This window comes from Petromyzon marinus, chromosome 39, assembly GCF_048934315.1.
Source record: "Petromyzon marinus isolate PM22_M1 ecotype Great Lakes invasive population chromosome 39, UKy_Petmar_22M1.pri1.0, whole genome shotgun sequence".
Taxonomy (NCBI): domain Eukaryota; kingdom Metazoa; phylum Chordata; class Hyperoartia; order Petromyzontiformes; family Petromyzontidae; genus Petromyzon; species Petromyzon marinus.
This window is the reverse complement of record NC_133705.1, coordinates 1,659,813-1,677,732: the sequence shown is the minus strand read 5'-3', so window position 1 is coordinate 1,677,732 and position 17,920 is coordinate 1,659,813. Positions and strand designations below refer to the sequence as shown.

At 50.0% G+C, this 17,920-nt stretch overlaps 1 long non-coding RNA gene across 1 annotated transcript in view; it reads left to right on the top strand.

Moving 5' to 3' along the window:
- Positions 1 to 8,915: 8,915 nt before the first annotated feature.
- LOC142930451 (uncharacterized) overlaps positions 8,916 to 17,920 on the top strand; it is a 198,208-nt gene continuing 189,203 nt past the window's right edge. The window contains exon 1 of the long non-coding RNA XR_012946385.1: positions 8,916 to 9,112. This is a non-coding gene — a long non-coding RNA (uncharacterized LOC142930451). The remainder of the gene's footprint in view (positions 9,113 to 17,920) is intronic.

The window sequence follows — 17,920 nt, the reverse complement described above, 5'->3', positions numbered from 1 at the left end:
CGGAGCCTCCCTTCCGTAATCACATCATAGAGGCTCTCCCTGTGAAAGAGGCAGCAGCAGCAACAACAATGACAACAACGAACCAGCGTCAGTGTCATACCCTGCAATACTGCGTGGATTCTGATAACGACAATATTAATATTCTATTTGCACATTCACGACTAATATGATTCATAGCTCAGTGTGGGTTTAGGTCATCGGTTTGCTGATAAACCAAATCAGTTAGCACATTTGTCCACTTGCTTTCATTGGCTCTGTTTCCGGGTGGTGGAATTATCCATTAGGAGATACAAACTCCACAGAGAAAGGCGTCCGAGTTGAGAATCGAACTCAGGGATTTTCACCGAGGGGCTCAAGCATTACCACTGCGCTGATCGAGTGGAGGCGTGGCTATATAAAAGTGGGCGGGGCTGATTGAGAAAAGAGGTGTGGCCTCGTGCACCCGGGACACATGACAGCTCCACAGTATCACAATGCGTGGGTGGCACAGGAATCCCAAAAGTAACATCTAGCCCCGGTGGTGTGACGTTATCACCCTCCCCTGGTGTGGAAGAGATCGGGGCTTTGATCCCGACCGTGACGCATGTATATTTTGAGTTTGCATGTTCTACCCCTGGTCACGTGGATTTTTCTCCGGGTTCTCTGGTTTGTCCCTCCACATTTAGAAACTTGCTTTTAGAGTATTTGGCTACTATACATTTCCACATCAGCCACTTTTTTTAGCTATCATTTGTAGCCAGGCCGCTTGTGAAAAATAACTGATAGGGCAGTGGGCTTTACCTGTTAAATAAAAGTTTTAGTTTAGCTAATGAAGTTAACCACGCTATGGGGGGGGGGGGGGCGGTGGGAACACATGGTACGTACTTCAACAGCTCCAGGACAATGCAGTGGTGTCCTCTGAAGTCAAAATGGTTCAGGACTTTGATGACGTTGTAGTCCTCATCACTGCCCTCGCCCTGAAGTTCCAGAGCCATCTGGAGCTCCTTTCTCTGAAATTTATCATGCTTGGAGCTGTGCAGAGAAAATCCACAAATGAATCATGACTTAGACTTGCTTAAGGAATGACCAGAAACAAATTCTATTCAGAATTAATGAATAAATATTAGTTCCCCAAGTGTAATGGCATTGTGAGTTCCAGTAGTGCGCTCATGGAAGGTTCCAGAAAGGATCGGGAAGAGGATCAAATAAGCAAGGGATAGAAGGGGGTTTGGGGTGCTGCCTGAACGTAGTGATTCCCTAATGTGTGAATTGAACCGACTCTGAGCATGGCCCCAGCCACACTCAGGATTCCCAGGAGCTGAGCCAAGCCACGGCTGAGCCACTCATGTATCTTTAACAGCAGCTGAGCGGCTCAAGCCTGGGCCAAACCATGGCTGAGCTAGAGCTGAGCCTGAGTTTTAAAGACTGAGCCACAGCTGAGTCGTGACTGAATGTGGCTCTCACAGAGCAAGGCATTATAACGTGGAATATCATGGGACCTCCTTTGCCAGTAGCAAAATATCAGAATATATTTTCTCCTTTTTTCTAGCAAGAAAACAGGTGTTAAGATGTTAAAACACCAAACTGAAACCTTTTACAAGGAATAATGTCTGCATTAACCACAATACTTGTGGTCAGAATGCAAACAAAAAACATACTCTGATAATATATGCATTGTCTTTGAAACTGATTGGTCCACACCAGAAACACCTTTCTTTTGAGCCTCGTCTCAAAAACGGTGTTAGACCAGGGGACGCCAAAAGGCGTACAGCACAAAGACAAGCGTTTTCAGAGTAATGAGAGCTCGGGGTGAATGGCTACATCATGGGACCTCCTTTGGGAGTATATTTTGGTACTGGCAAAGGAGGTCCCATGATGTAGCTGCTATAACGCAGAACGCACACGTTATAACACGGAACGCGCCCGTTATGACATGGGACAACTCCATTACAGTGTGGAACACGCCTTTTATAGCGTGGAACGTGCCCATGATAACGTGGAAGGCTCCCGTTATAACGCGGACCGCACCCATTATAATCCGGAATGCTTCTGTTCTAATGCAGGAAAGCGCCCATTATAACGTGGAATGTGCCCACTATAAAATTGCACAGCTGAGCGGTATGACACAGTAGGCGGAATGCGGAATGATCACGTGACGTGACAGCATGCCCTCCGTTATTGGTCTCTTCACATCACTGTGTGCATGTATTATATCTTGCAAAACTTTATCGTTACATTATATATGGGGATATTATGTTTGCTTAATGTGCTTTCCCTTAACGTGGCACTTTTCAGGAATGCCTCTACTAGGTTAAATGAAGACTTAATGTAATGTAAGAGTGAACTGATCCAGAACAGGGGGAGAACATACAAACTCCACACAGGAGGGCACCCGAGTCAGGAGTCGAACCGGGGACCCTCTACGTGAGGCACGAGTTGTCACCACCTCATCACACGGCCGCCCACAGCACTGGACGTAACAACAACGTCGTCCTTGTGACGACACCATTCTGAATTCTTACCTCAATGGTGATACCAAGATCTTCACGGCCACCAGGGTGTTCATCTTGTGGTCAAGGCACCGGATCACCTGGCCTTGACCTCCGTGCCCAATCTTCTTCAGCACCTCATAGCGGTAGTGAAGGTGCTCATGGTGGACCTGCACAAAATTACACAAATTTAGACTGACTATATTTTAAAAATCACAACATGTGAGCATTATTTTACGAAATAATTGCTTTTATTAAGTGTTTGGCTTTCTTAAATCTGTAATTGTGGAATGCTCTGATGTCTGCTGGCCGAGTCACCCTAAAAAAAGCTCTTTAGCTCAATGGGCTTAACTTGGGAAATAAACTTATGATTGTGAAGTGTGTGGGAGAGTGCACGTGTGCTTTCTCTGGTTGGTTGGTGCTTAAGTTGCAATGACAAGAAGCCACGAACCCCGCGACCGCTGCGCCCTGTGACCGCCCCCACGGTGGGGGCTTTGTGGCGAGTCTCACCGGAATGTAATGATGTTCGTGGTCGTCGTATCCATCGTTGTTGTGTCCCCGGGATCTGTTGCTGAGCGCAAAGTACCATACTTTCTGTATGGCGACAAGCTCCAGCTTCTCCCGGTGGGTCATTTGTGGGCCAAAGAGAGCCAGGATTGCTGCAGGCAAGAGAATACAAACAGCTGTCGGTGATCTTTCGTTTAAGCAGCACAGCCTCAAAAAGTCTCAAGATTCCTTTTTAGGAGGTTCCTGCAGATGATTTACAGAGAATGGGGGCGACGCTGCTGCCATTACGTCTGCTGTGTGATCCCAATTTGAGGAATTTGCAGGGGATTTGAATGTTTTGGCCAATACCAGTTATGTCCGTATGTTAAACTGTGCTTCGGCAGCCCTGCTAATCAGAAGTGAGGGGGAAAGACAACAAACTAACAAGTTCGCAAAAATGATTGATGTAAAAGTGCATCGCTCCAGTGGCTGCCTAATGTCGGAAGAGCATTCCAGATGACTGCAGAAGCACATCTGAAAGCGTGCCATGCAGTGACCATCTTTGTTCGATGTCCAGCTATATGCAGCTCTGAGGACATCTTAGGTTGCTTGGGTTTGAAAACGGGGTTAATGAATTAGATAAATATAACACAGATATGCAAGAAGGATTTTATAAAAAATAAGAATAGCTTTTACCCTTTCTGGCACAAAAACAGGTGTTAATATGTTCAAACACCAAATAGATACCTTTTGCAAGGCATCAAGTCTGCATTTACCACACGTACTTGTGGAAAAATATGCAAACAAACATGCTCCGATAATATATGGGCATTGTCTTTGAAACTGACTGGCCTGCACCAGAGACAGCCTTCTTTATGACCGTGTCTCGCCGGTGTTAGACGAGAGAACGGCAAAATTCGAACGGTACATCACCCATGCAACATGGCCACCATGAAGTCCCCCATGCATCATGGTCACTGTGACGTCCCCCTTGAAACATGACCGTCGTGATGTCCCACCATTCAGCGTGGCCATCTTGACGTCACTCATTTCTGTTCTTACCTTGTGGCGATTTGCTGCGGATGGAGCCGGTGCGCGCTGAGGATAGCGCACTCCACGTGGTGCAAGACTCGCAGTTACTCCGAGCCTCTCCAGCTCGGCTGATCTACACACGCAAAGACAAAGGTCCACCACATGGGCTTGATTAAGATGTTGGAGCAAGTGCAGTGGGCGAGCACTGAGCCAGCATCTCTGACATCCTGGGCTCCACATTCAGGAGGGTCCTGCCGAGATGTTGCCAGTTCTCAGCGTTGGGATATTTGGCCAATATCAGTTGCCATGCTTGGATTTACAATGAAAGACGTGTGGATTTCGAGGTCACACGCAGGTCAATGGGATCGTTCAAACTGTTAAGAGGAGTGAGTGGGACTCGGGCAGGACGAGCCATGGCTAGGAGGGACAACAATGGCTAACGGAATAATAACGGAGCGACAACCAAGGAACGGAACACATCAGAGAGCCGAGCCGCCAGAGAGATGGTGCGACGAAATCGGCGCTTGGCGGATTATTCTATGACAGCATGCGAAGGGTAGCAGGGTCTCAGGGAGGGAGGCGTTCATCCATCAGTGGATAGAAAACAGCGCCGTAGATGCTCGCGCGTAGACGGGCACGTACACCAACAGGATCTCGGAGAGACACTCTGATAGACGCGCACACACTCAGGCGGGCAAGGAGAAGCACACCCAGGTATACAGGTGACAGGTAGGCACACGCAGTGGGGAGAACACACGTCCACCCATACTTCACCACACGAGTCGAGGAGCCACATGTACCTCCATGGTAGCAACTTGCAGACGAGGGTGCTCAGAGCTCACGGTGTCTCTCGCGCGGTCCGGGTCTCTGCGTGGAGAGCGGGAGACAGAGGTGAGGGACACGCAGAGTTGAAGGGGCGTGACACACCCACGTCTAAACGCACGTCACGTCACAATGCGGACTCTCATCATCAACACGGACTCACATCCTCACCAGTCACACACAATACGAAAAACACAAAAAACAACAACTGCCATTCGCCACTAAGTAGCGGTGATGTGACCACGGCGCCTGTGCCAGGCCAGGTGCACTTTGAGACCACGTGAAGTGCCGAAGGCTCACTGACAGGCAGTCAGGTCAGACCCAGGTGCCATGAGTTGTCTGACTGAGATGACTGTGCCAACTTGCTGCATTTTAGATGCCCGGCTCAAAGGTTGTTGTCGTGAGCGTTGCTCCTCTGTTCGGACACCACTACTAACACTACTCCTAACACCACCAACACCACCACTACGAACACCACCACTACGAACACCACCACTACGAACACCACTACTACGAACACCACTACTAACACCACAATTAACACCACGAACAAAGACAAAGATCCCCCGTATAGCCTTAACAGACTGTTGGGGCAAGTGCTGTCCGCGAGCACCTATGAAGGCCGGCACGGCACACGAGGGGGTGGGTGGCCAACACCACGCCCGGCCGCCTTTGTCTCCCCAGTGGCAATGTTTGCACCTCGCACCAGGTACTCATTTAAGGCTGAGTCGATCTAGGGTGAGGCCCAGGACCAGTTCAGATAATCGTCACCAATGTTGGCCGTGGGCGGGAATCAAACCCAGGTCGCCAGGTTCTTAGCGCAGCACGCTAACCGCTACACTACCCCACTAACACCATCACTAACACCACTACTAACACCACCACCAATAATACCACCAACACTAACACCACCACTAAGACCACCACGAACACCACTACCAGCACCAATAATACCACCATCACTAACACCACCACGACTAACACCAGCAACAAAAATTCCACCATCACTAACACCAACAATCGCCATTCGCCTCTAAGTGGCGGTGATGTCACTACGACGCTTGTGCCAGGCCATGTGCACCTTGAGGCCACGTGAAGTGTCGAACGCCCGCCCGCTGGCAGGAGGTCACGGGGCAGACCCAGGTGCCACAGGTCGACTGACTGAGATGACTGGCTGATGCACCACCTGTGCCCCTTACTGTGCCAACTTGCTGTGCTTTAGCCATCCGGCGCTCTGCTCGTTGTTGTGAGCGTCGTTCCTGCGCTCTCCGTTGTTGTTGGAGGGCGACTGCCTCCAACTGCCCAGTAGCGTCCTTCACGAGCCTCTTCCACAGAGGCCGATCTTGACACAGCTGGTACCAGTTATCGGCAAGTCCACTCAGCTCCACATCCTGCTGTACCACATCATTCCATCTCTTCTCTAGCCCGTGCTGCGTCCGTTCAGCCCCCTCGATCCGGCCAAATAAAAGCTGCTTGGGCATGCGGTGATTGGGCATGCGGGCTACATGGCCCAGCCAACGCAGCCTTGCCTGCCGGAGGAGCTCACTGATGGGGCTTTGTCCAGATCTTTCGAGGATTTGTGAGCTCCTCACACAATCCAGCCTGGTTAAACCCAGGATTGATCGGAGGCAGGCCAGCCTCAACGTTTCTAACCGGCAAAGATGTTCCATTAGGGGGGTCCACGTTTCACAAGCATAGAGAAGGGAGAGAATGACTGTGGCTGAGAAGACCCGAAGCTTCGTGTGGAGCGACAGACCAGGTAGCTTCCACACAGCGTTACGCAACTGCTGAAAAGATAATGCCGCTCGAATGATTCGGAGTGAGACCTCTGCTGTTAAACCGGAGACGGTCATGAGCACACTGCCCAGGTATGGGAAACTTTCCATTCTCTCCACAACTGCCCCATCACCGATTGGGAGTTGTGGAGGTGGAGTGCCCGATGGTACAAAATACCCAGGCAGGTGCTTCGTTTTGGTGGGGCTGATGGTAAGGCCCCACCTCTTAGTGGCACACTCCAGTTTTAGCAGCAGCGCCTCCAACTCCTCCTCTGAGTGAGCCGCAATTATCACGTCATCGGCATACATAACGTGGTTGACCAATAGGGAGCCATCCCTTGACGGCATCCGGGCATTGATCAGCCTCCCACTGTATCTGTACCAGATGGAAATTCCTCCGGTACAGCTACTGAAGGCCTCATGAACTACGTGGTCGAAATAGATGTTAAATAATGTTGGAGCCAGAGGACATCCCTGTCGGACCCCAAGGTGAACAGGGAATGGCTCCGACTCCCGGCAATGTAGTTTTACCCGGGTCCGCTGACCATAATGAAGGTCCTTAAAGATCGTGAGCAGCGGGTCAGGGACTCCGAAAGCACGAAGAACCCAGAGCCCAGGCCTACTGATGGTGTCATAGGCCTTTACCAGGTCAATAAAGCAGAGATGTAGGTCTTGTTGGAATTCCCTACACCTCTGCTTTAGCAAACGGACAGAAAATATGGCATCTGTGCAGGACCACCCTTTCCTGAAACCACATTGGGGCTCCACAAGCCTCTCCTCAGCATGCCTGGTAAGGCAGTGTTGAATAATCCTTGCCAGGACCTTTCCCGGCACACTGAGGAGTGAGATGCCCCTGTAGTTGTTACAGTCTGTGCGGTCTCCCTTCTTAAAGATGGGGACCACCATGGCATCCGATCACCTCACTTACACCACCATCACTAATACCACCAACACCACCATCACTAACACCAGTAACACCACCACTATCACCACTACTAACAACCACAATCACTAACACCACCATCACTAACACAACTAACAGCATCACGAGCACCCCCACCACTAATACCACCAACATTAACACCACCACTCCTCCCCCTGCCAGTATGGGACACCAAAGACAAAGATCCCCGTAGAGACTTAACAGGCTGTAGGGGCAAGTGCTGTTAGCCAGCAGTACGTATGAAGGCCGGCACGACACATGAGGGGGTTGGATTGCCAGCACCACGCCCGGCCGCCTTTGTCTCCCCAGTGGCGATCTTTACACACCACACCAGGTACTCATTCGAGGTTGAGTCGACCTAGGGGAGGCCCAGCACCGGTTCAGATAATCGTTACTGCTGTTGGCCTTTAGAGAGAATCCAACTCGGGGTCGCCGGGTTCATAGCGCGGCGCGCTGTCAGCTCTACGACCGTTCCACACACACACAGACTCACACAGAGACTCGCACACGTACAGACTCACACACACAGAGACTCACACAGACTCACACACACACACAGACTCACACAGAGACTCACACACACACAGAGACTCACACAGAGACTCACACACACACACAGAGACTCACACAGAGACTCACACACACACAGACACAGAGACTCACACACACACACACAGAGACTCACACATACAGAGAGTCACACACACACAGAGACTCACACAGAGAGTCACACACACACAGAGAGTCTCACACACACACAGAGACTCACACAGAGACTCACACACATACAGAGAGTCACACACATACAGAGAGGCACACACATACAGAGAGGCACACACACACAGAGTCTCACACACAGACTCATACAGAGAGACTCACACACACACACAGCTTCACACACACACAGAGAGTTACACACACAGACTCATATAGAAAGCCTCACACAAACACAGACTCGCACAGAGAGACTCACACCACCACCGCCACCACTCACCCACAGCTCGGTTCCACTCCTGCTCTGGGGTCGGTCCGCGTCTCTCTAACGGCCAAACTGCCAGTCGGAAGCACGTGGCGCGAGACGCGGGGGCGGTACAAGGTAACCACGCCCCCCGTGACGTCAGAGCCATGAGCTCCTCCCCCTCACATCTGAGCTCCTCCCCTCTGCCCCCCCCTCGCGACCACGCCCCATGGTCCGCCATTTCCCTCCCCCTCACTACCCCCCTGCCCCCCCTGCCCCTCCTCGTGACCCCCCTTCCCCCCCCCGCCCCTCCACATTCGCAACCCCCCATGCCCCCTCACAACCCCCCATGCCCCCCCTTTTTCTCCACCTAACGAACCCCCTCTATGCCCCCCCCTTGCCCCCCCTGCCCTCCCCCTCGTGTCCCGCCCCCTCACCCCCCATGCCCCGCCCCCCTCCCCCGCTGCTACTTCCGCTTTGGCCGGGGCCGAGTGGAGGCGGCGCGCGCTGTGGATTGTGGGTGGCGAGCGGCTGATTTGGTTTCCCGCTCATGGCCACCGTCAGTGGCTCGCGAAAGCTTCTGAAGCGGCGGCTCGCTGGGCCTCCTCTACGTCGACTCAGCCTGAAGGTGAGAACCTCGCGCGGTGTGTCCACATCAGCAGTGGCGTCGGCGGCGGTGGGGGGAGACAGAGGAGGCGCCTGGCCCACAGCCGTCACGTTCTGCTGAGTTCACGGCGCTGCTTCAAGCAGAGCTCGGCCCTGCTGCTGCTGCAGTTGAGAGGCACTCCCAGAGGGCCGTGTGGCTGATGGGAATTATAATTGTGGTTAAATTATAGTTGTGGTTACAGTTGTTGGTCGTGGTTATTGTTGTGTGGTTGTTATTGTGGTGGTTGTGCAGGTGGTGGCACACGAGTTAACCTATAGCACCAGGGTCTAGCCCTCCTCTTGTACCTAGCCAGGCAGAGCAGTCAACCCATGGCACCTGAGTCTGGCCCGTGACCTCCTCCTGAACTTAGCCTGGCACAGCCGTCAAACCTTGGCACCTGAGTTATTGTGGGGACATCACCGCCACGTAGTGGTGAATGGTGTGTGTGGGCTTGTGTGTGAGTATGATGGTGAATGCGTGAGTATGATGGTGAGTATAATGGTGAGTGTATCATGGTTAGTTAGTAATACTGAGTGTGAGTTTGACTAATTCTCCTCCCTCTCGCTGTCTCTGCTTTCCCCCCTAACTACCTCGCCTGGTGTACAGGAGGTTGTGGGTTCGACCCCGACCCTGATGCCTGCTGTATATTTGGAGTTTGCGTGTCTCTGTCTCTCCCTGTGGTCGTGTGGACTTTTTCTCCGGGTCCTCCGGTTTTTCCCTCCACATTTAGAAACATTCGTTTAAAGTTTTGACTTAAAACTTTAGTGACTGTGATGATGAGCCACTTCGTTGAGCTATCATTGGTGCCAAGTCGCTTCTGAAGAAGAGATGTTTAGCTCAGTGGACCTTAGTCTAGTTTTCTCTCTCCTTCCCGAGCACAACAACAAGCAGGAGCAGGGGTAGGAGCATTCTCCACTTAGTGGTGGTGACGACACCACGGTGCTTGTGCCAGGATATGTGCACCAGAGATATCCATCACATAGAGACCCATAGAGTCATCACACATAGACCTATACACTCACCACGCACATACCCTCAGACTTGCACAGAGAACCATAGACTCACCACAGAGACCCATAGACTCATCAGACAGAGAACCACAGACTCAAACAGATCCACAGGCTCGCACAGAGCCCTATAGACTCACCAAACAGAGACATAGACTCACCACAGAGAGACAGACTCACCAGACAGATACCCATAGACTCAATCGTACCCATACTCACATAGAGACCCATAGACTCACCACAGAGACCCATAGACTCAGAGAGAGACCCATAGACTCACCAAACAGACCCATAGAATCACCACATAGAGACCCATAGAGTCATACAAAAACGCATAGACTCATCACACAGAGAACCACCGAATCAAACAGACTCGCACAGAGCCCTATAGACTCATAAAACAGAGACACATAAACTCACCACACAGAGACCCACGGACTCTCACAGAAACCCATAGACTCACCACACACAGATCCATCGACTCACAGAGAGACCCAAGGGCTCGCGTGTGTGGTTATTTAGTTGAAGGTGGAGGGGGATTACCAACCCATTGCACCCATCCAGAACTCCCTGTTGCCATTGTGTGGCTGCGAGGCGACGTGAGGTTTACAGCTGGTCAGATTTGGCGCCCCCCCCCCCCCCCCCCAAAATGGCATTTTTCACAACCACCGCTGCGTTATCGACCGTCGCCATTCGCTAATAAGTGACAGTGACGTCACCACGGCGCCTGTGCCAGGCCAGGTGCACTTTGAAGCCACGTGAAGTGTCGAAGGCTCGCTGACTGAGATGACTGGCAGATGCACCACCTGTTCCCTGTACTGTGCCAAATTGCTGCATATTTATCATCCGGTGTTCCGCTCGTTGTTGTGAGCGTCACTCCTCTGTTGTTGGTGGAGGGCGACTGTCTCCAACTGTCCAGTAGAAGCGTCCTTCACGAGCCTCCCTCGCAGAGGCCGATCCCGACACCGCTGGTACCAGTCGTCGGCAAAGCCCACTCAGCTCCACATCCTCCCGTACCGCATCAGTCCACCTCCACTCCAGCCCATGGCGTGCCCGCCCATCTACTCTCAACCACTTACACCACATATTTGTTAACGATGCGCACCCTAATCTGCCACTACGGTTGTGTGCAGGGTGTTGTGATGTCACGTAGTACGACGTTTCTCCTGGTCCCCCCCCCCCCTCCGTTATAACGCGCCGTCTATCTATGGCCTCGTCGCATTGGCCTTCATGGACGAGTGGTGATGGTGAAAGATGATTCAGCGGTGGACACTGAATTACCGGGGCCCCATTTAACGTTCAGGTGACACGGGGCACGGTACGGGAAGAACCTCTTATCTGTCCTGTAAGCAGACTCCTCTACGTGGGATATTTAACACCTCTTAATGCACAGACAACAGCCAACTCAGCCTTGCCTGCCGGAGGAGCTCGCTGATGATCGGACAGTGTCCAGATCTCTCAAGGATCTGTGAGCTACTCGCACACAAAGATCCCCCGTGTAGCCTTTAACAGACTGTTGGGGCAAGTGCTTTATAACATCATCAAAGGGGCGCTGCAATATGATGCAATCAAAATCACAGATCAGAGATTTTCCTATATATGGTCTTTGTTGATCGTGAATCGAGACTAATTGTATTGATTCCACTCAATCGATCCGGCAGCAAGCTCAAAATGTCCGATTTTATCTGCAATATTCTGCGTTTCACAGATCATACAAAGCAACGGTATTGATGCCCGATTTGTAGGAGTGGGTGGGTGGCAGGGTGAGTGGGTTTGTGAGTGGGTGAGTAAGTGTGTGGGTGGCTTTTGTAGTTGAGCGGGTGGGTGAGTCAGATAATGAGGCGCCGCAGTGGCGAGATGTTAACTCCCTCGCCCAGAATACAGGCTGTAATCAATTCGATCCCGACCCTGAAGCTGTATATTTGGAGTTTTCATCTTCTTCCGTGGTCGCGTCGATTTTTTTGATTCCTTGGGGTTTGTTTTACACGTAGGCTTTCGCGACCAATATTATCCATAATAGAGGTTTTTTTTGGGTTAGATCGCGTAAATATATAAATGTGTCGTTAAAACCCACCACCACCCGACACAGCCAACTAGTAAGGGTTGTCACGTAATCAGAACATGCCAATTTATCACTAGTACAGCACACCGGTGTGTTGGAGAGTCAAGCCACAACATTTACAATCTGAGTACAACGTTTCGCCAGTAATTACAACTAGCTTCATCAGGCGACAGCCAGATTTGTGGAGAAGTTAGTCTGTTTCGTTTCTTATAAAGAGGCATAGATGTGGTGACCACACTTTGGCGCTCTTGATGCAAAGTGGGGAGGGGGGGGAGATTAATGAGTCAACGTACATTATGCATGCGCATTATGCGAACCCTTTGCGCTTGTCCTTCCGGTCCATTGTGTGCATTAAAATAGCCGGGTTTTCCCTCCGCATTTCAAATCAACATGCGTTTAAAGGATTTGAATGCAATAAATGTTTACGTGATAAGCCACTTCGTCGACCTATTATTTGTAATCAGGTCACTTGATATACCTCTGTGGGCCTTACCTGGTAAAATAAAAAAAAATTGTTTAGTTTCAGTTTATTGGATGGTTGAGTGGGTAGGTGGGATTTTGAGTGCGTGGGTGGGTTCAGTTGGAGATTGAGTGGGTGTCAGGGTGAGTGGGTGGGTAAATTGGTGAGTGAGTGAGTGTGTTTGAGATCCAGTGGGTGGGTTTGTGAGTGGGTGGGTGAGTAGGTGGCTGAGCCGGAGAGTGGAGTGCCATGGTGGCGAGTTGTTAACTGCCTCGTCTTTTATAAACTAGGTCATGGGTTCGATCCCGACCCTGACGTCTGTATATTTAGAGTGAGTGGGTGTGTAGGTGGGTGCATAGGTAAGTTCTTGAGTGAGTGGCTTGGTGTGTTGATGAGTCAGTGGGTTAGTGAGTGAGTGGGTTTGTGAGTGGGTGAGTGAGTGTGTGGGTGGCTTTAGTAGTTGAGTTGGTGGGTGAGTCAGATAATGAGGCGCCACAGTGGCGAGATGTTAACTCCCTCGCCCGGTATATTGGAGTTCGTAGGTTCCCCCCAACCCTAAAGCCTGTATACATTTGGAGTTTGCATCTTCTCCCCATGGTCGGGTGGAATTTTCTCCGGGTTCTCCGGGTTGTCCCTCCGTATTTAGAGACATGCATTTATAGAATGTGACTGCTATAACGTTCTACGTGAAAAGCCACTTCATTGAACTGTTATTTGTCGTCACGTGGCTTCTGAAAAATATCTATTTTGCTGTGGGCCTGACCTGGTAAAATATAAAAAAAAATATTCAAAATTTAGTTTAGTGTGTGGATAATTGGGTGGGTGGATGAGTGGGCAAGTGCATGGGTGAGTGCCTGGGTGGGTTTATGGGTACTGAGTGGCTGGGTGAGTCAGTGCCTGGATGCATGTGACGGTGGGTGTTTAAGTGAGTGGGTGACTGTGTGGGTTAGTGGGTGGGAGAGTCATATAGTGGGGGGCCACAGTGGCGATATGTCAACTACCTCGCCTCGTATACAGAAGGTTGTGGGTTCGATCCTGACCCTAATGCCTGTATATTTCCCTCCACATTTAGAAACATGTATTTAGAGGAGTTGGTTGCTATAAATGTATACATGATAAGCCACTTTTTTGAGCTATAATTTTTGGCGATGGTGCTTCTGAAAACGATATTTATAGCTCGGTGGGCCTGACCTGGTAAAATAAACCTGGTTGAGTTAGTGGGTGGTTGAGTTAATGGGTGCTTTAATTATTGGGTGGCTTTATTATTGTTTGGTTGAGTGATGGGTGGGTGGATGATTAGTTATTTGGGTAGTGGGTGATTTGGTGAGTCGGTGAGTGGCTGAGGGAGTGGGAGGTGGTTGGGTGAGTGTGTGGGTTAGAAATGGAGTGGGTGGCAGGGTGAGTGGATGTGTAAGTGGGTGAGTGAGTAGGTGCGTGGCTGGGTAATTAGGTGAGTGGCTCGGTAAATTATTGAGCAGCTGGGCGAGTAGGTGAGTGTATGGGTGAGTGTGGGTGGGTATGTGGTTGGGTGAATGAGTGTGTGGGAAGGAGGTTAGGTGGGTAGTGGGTGGGTTATACATTGAGTGAGTGCGTTAGTGACTGGGTGAGTGAGTGGGCAGGCGGGTGGGTAAGTGGGTGGGTTAGCAATTGAGTGGCTCGGTGAGTGAGTGCTGGGTCGGTGAGTGGGTGAGTAGGTGAGTGTGTCGGTGTTAGTTAGTGGGTGGGTGATTGATGGGGTGGGTGTGTGAGTGAGCAGATGGGTGGGTGGGTTGGTGAGTGCATGAGGGAGTAAGTGGGTGGTTGGGCGAGTGCATAAGTGAGTGGGTGTGTGTAGATTAGTTTGGTATGAGATTGAGTGGGATGCTGGGTTAGTGGTTGGGAAGATAGGTGGGCAAGTTAATGAGTGAGTGGGTGGGTAAGCGGAGGGGTGAGTGACAGGTTGGGTGAGTGAGTGAATTGGTGAGTGACGGCTGGGTGGGTAATTTAACATGGGAAGTTGAGTGGGTAAGTTAGCGTGTAAGTGAGTGGATGGTTGAGTCAGAGAGTGAGGCGCCAAGGTGGTGAGATGTTCACTATTTTGCCTAGTATACAGGAGGTGGTAGATTCGATCCGGACCCTGTCGCCTGTATATTTGGAGTTTGAAAGTTCTCACCCGTGGTCGCCTGGATTTTGTTCTAGAACCTCAGGGTTTTCCCTCTGCATTTAGAAGCAACATGCGTTTAGAGGATTTGGCTGCAATAAATGTATCTGTGATAAGCCACTCGTATATCTATCATTTGTAGCCAGGTCTATTCTGAAAATGATCTATATAGCTTAATGGGCCTTGCCTGGTGAAATAAAAAGTAAATTTCAGTTTAAAGCTTTCATGACTGCAAGGATTCATCTTCTTGGTTCTTTCGGTAAAGTCACGTAGAATGGGAATAAAATAATAAAATAAAATAAGACAATAAAATTCTCACGACGTTTTGGCCACAACACAAGTGGCCTTCTTCAAGTGAAGAGACAGGTCTGTCCGGAAGACAGAGCTTGAATGAACGCTGACATGCAAGGACCGCGTCTATTAAGCTGTGTGGGCGGAGTTAAAATATGAATTTGCATGTTACCTGCATCACTTCCGGAGAGGAGGAGGGAGGGGGCTGGGAACACAGGCAGAGAGGAAACAAGAAAAGGGGCAAGTGCAACAGCCAAGGTGCGCTGTTGTGTCCTGAGTTGCCTTATGACTATGCTGTAAACTGGACTACTATATAATACAATAGTATACCTTCCAATCTAAACTACATGGTATAACATCATATCATAGACAAATTCCACTTTTGAATTATACAATGCGTTACTTTACACTACCCTATACTTTAGATTATAAACTATTAGACTTGTGATATTACACTATGTCTTATTCTATGAACCCAACTATATACCACACTGATGTATATTCATTATGCAATTACGATGCTATATATTGCCTTATGAGTTATGTTAAACATTACAATGTTATACTATTAATTATTATACTACATGTTGTAAACCATACCATTGACCGTGGTGTGAGAAGTATTAAGAGGCAGTGCCAGCGAAAGGGCTGCGGTCTGAAAATCACCATAAAATACAATCAATTAAGAACCGAAATGGTTTAAAACATCTTTCCAATGGTTACTAAGCCAGAATCCATCTTCTCGGTTGAAATTGTCTCTGTGCTTGTATATGTGGATGGCCTCATGAACGAATCTCTCATGGTAGCCAGTTGGCTTGCAAAGAACCTCTGTCTTGGAGAAGTCAATGTCATGTGAGCCCACTGAATTATAACAGTGATCTGCCATGGCAGAGGAGTTCGTCCTACCGTGTTTCAAGTCTGCTTTATGTTCGCGGATGGGGTCCCATATATGTCGCATGGTTTCTTCAATGTAGCTGCTACCACAGAGGCACTTTAGTTTGTAAACGCCCGGGTACTGTATGTCTGGAACCACATCCTTTACAGATGGAACCAGATCACGGATTTTTTGTACTGTGTTGAATCGGACCTGGATCTTGTGTTTATTCAGGATTTTGGAGATATTTTTGTGACCCCCGCAATTTACAGTGAGGGAAAAAAGTATTTGATCCTCTGCTGATTTTGTACGTTTGCCCACTGACAAAGAAATGATCAGTCTATAATTTTAATGGTCGGTTTATTTGTGGTGAAGGTTGTTTTGAAAACGAGCTATGTAGCTCATTGGGCCTCACCTGGTAAAATAAACATCATTTAGTGTGTAGGTAAGTGAGCGGTGTGTGAGTGAGTGCATACGTGTGTAGGTGAGTGGGCGGTGGGTGAGTGAGATATTGGGTTAGAGATATAGTAGTGGGTGGCTTGCTGAGTGGGTGAGTGGCTCGGTGGTTAAGTTAGTGGTGGTTGAGGTAGTGGGTGGTTTAATTAATAGGTGATTTAGTTTGTGAGTGGTTGAATTATTGGGTGGTTGACTGATGGGTGGGTGAATAATTCCGTGGTAATGGGTGAGTAGATGAGTGGGCGGGTGGTTGGGTGAGTGGGGGATTAGAAATTGAGTGGATTGCAGGGTAAGTGGATGTGTAAGTGGGGTGGGTAAGTAGGTGAGTGGCTGAGGGAGTGGGCAGCTGGTTGGGTTAGTGGGTGGGTTAGAAATTGAGTGGGTGGCAGGGTCAGTTGATGTGTAAGTACTGGGTGAGAAGGTGAGTGGCTCATTGAGTAAGTGAGTGGATGGGCGAGTAGGTGAGTGGATGGATGAGGGAGTGAGTGGGTGGGTGAATTAGTGGGTGGGTGAGTGGATGTTTGGGTGGGTGGATGAGTGAGTGAGTGTGTGGGTGAGTGAGTGAGTGTGTGGGTAGGTGGTTAGGTGGTTAGTGTGTGGGTTAGAAGTTGAGTGGGTTAGTACCTGAGTGAGTGAGTCGGCGGGTGGGTTGGTGAGTTCGTTGTTGGATGAGTGGGTGAGTATTAGTGGGTAGGTATGTAGGTGAGTGATTGACTGTGTGGATGGGTGAGTGAGTGAAGAGATGGGTAGGTGGGTTGGTTGGTGGGTGCGTGAGTGAGTAAGTGGGTGCGTGAGTGCATAAATGGGTAGGTGAGTGAGTTAGTGGGTATGAGATTGCGTGGGTGGTTGGGTGAGTGGTTGAGAATTAATTTTGATGAGTTAGTGGGTGGGTGAGTCGGTGAGTGAGTGGTTGGGTTAGCGTATGGGTAGGTGAGCAAGTGGTTGGGTGAGTGTGTGGGGTAGTGAGTGATTGAATAAGTGGGTGAGTGAGGGGCTGGGTGGTTGGCTTGGGTAGTGAGATTGTGGGTGGGTAAGTGAGTGGGTGAATGGGTGTATTGGTCGGTGAGTGTGTGAGTAAGTTAGTCGGCACGTGATTGAGCGGGTGGCTGGCTGAGTGCGGGAGAAGATGGGTGGGTGAGTTAGTGGGTAGGTGAGTTGGTGCGTGGTTGGGTGAGTGAGGGGGTGGTTGGGTGAATGGGGGAGTGACTGGTGGGTGGGTAAGTTAATGTGGGAGGTTGAGTGGGTGAGTTAGTGTGTAATTGGGTGAGTGGGTCAGAGAGCGGGGTGCCACTATGGTGAGATATTAACTACCTCACTGAGTATACAGGAAATCGTGTATTCGATTCTGACCCTGCTGCCTGTATATTATGAGTTTTAATGTTTTTGCCTGTGTCCTCGTGGATCTTTCTCCCGGTCCTCCAGATTTATCCCTCCGCATTTAGAGTCAAGATTTGTTTAGAAGATTTGGCTGCAATGAATGTCAGCGTGATCAGCCACTTC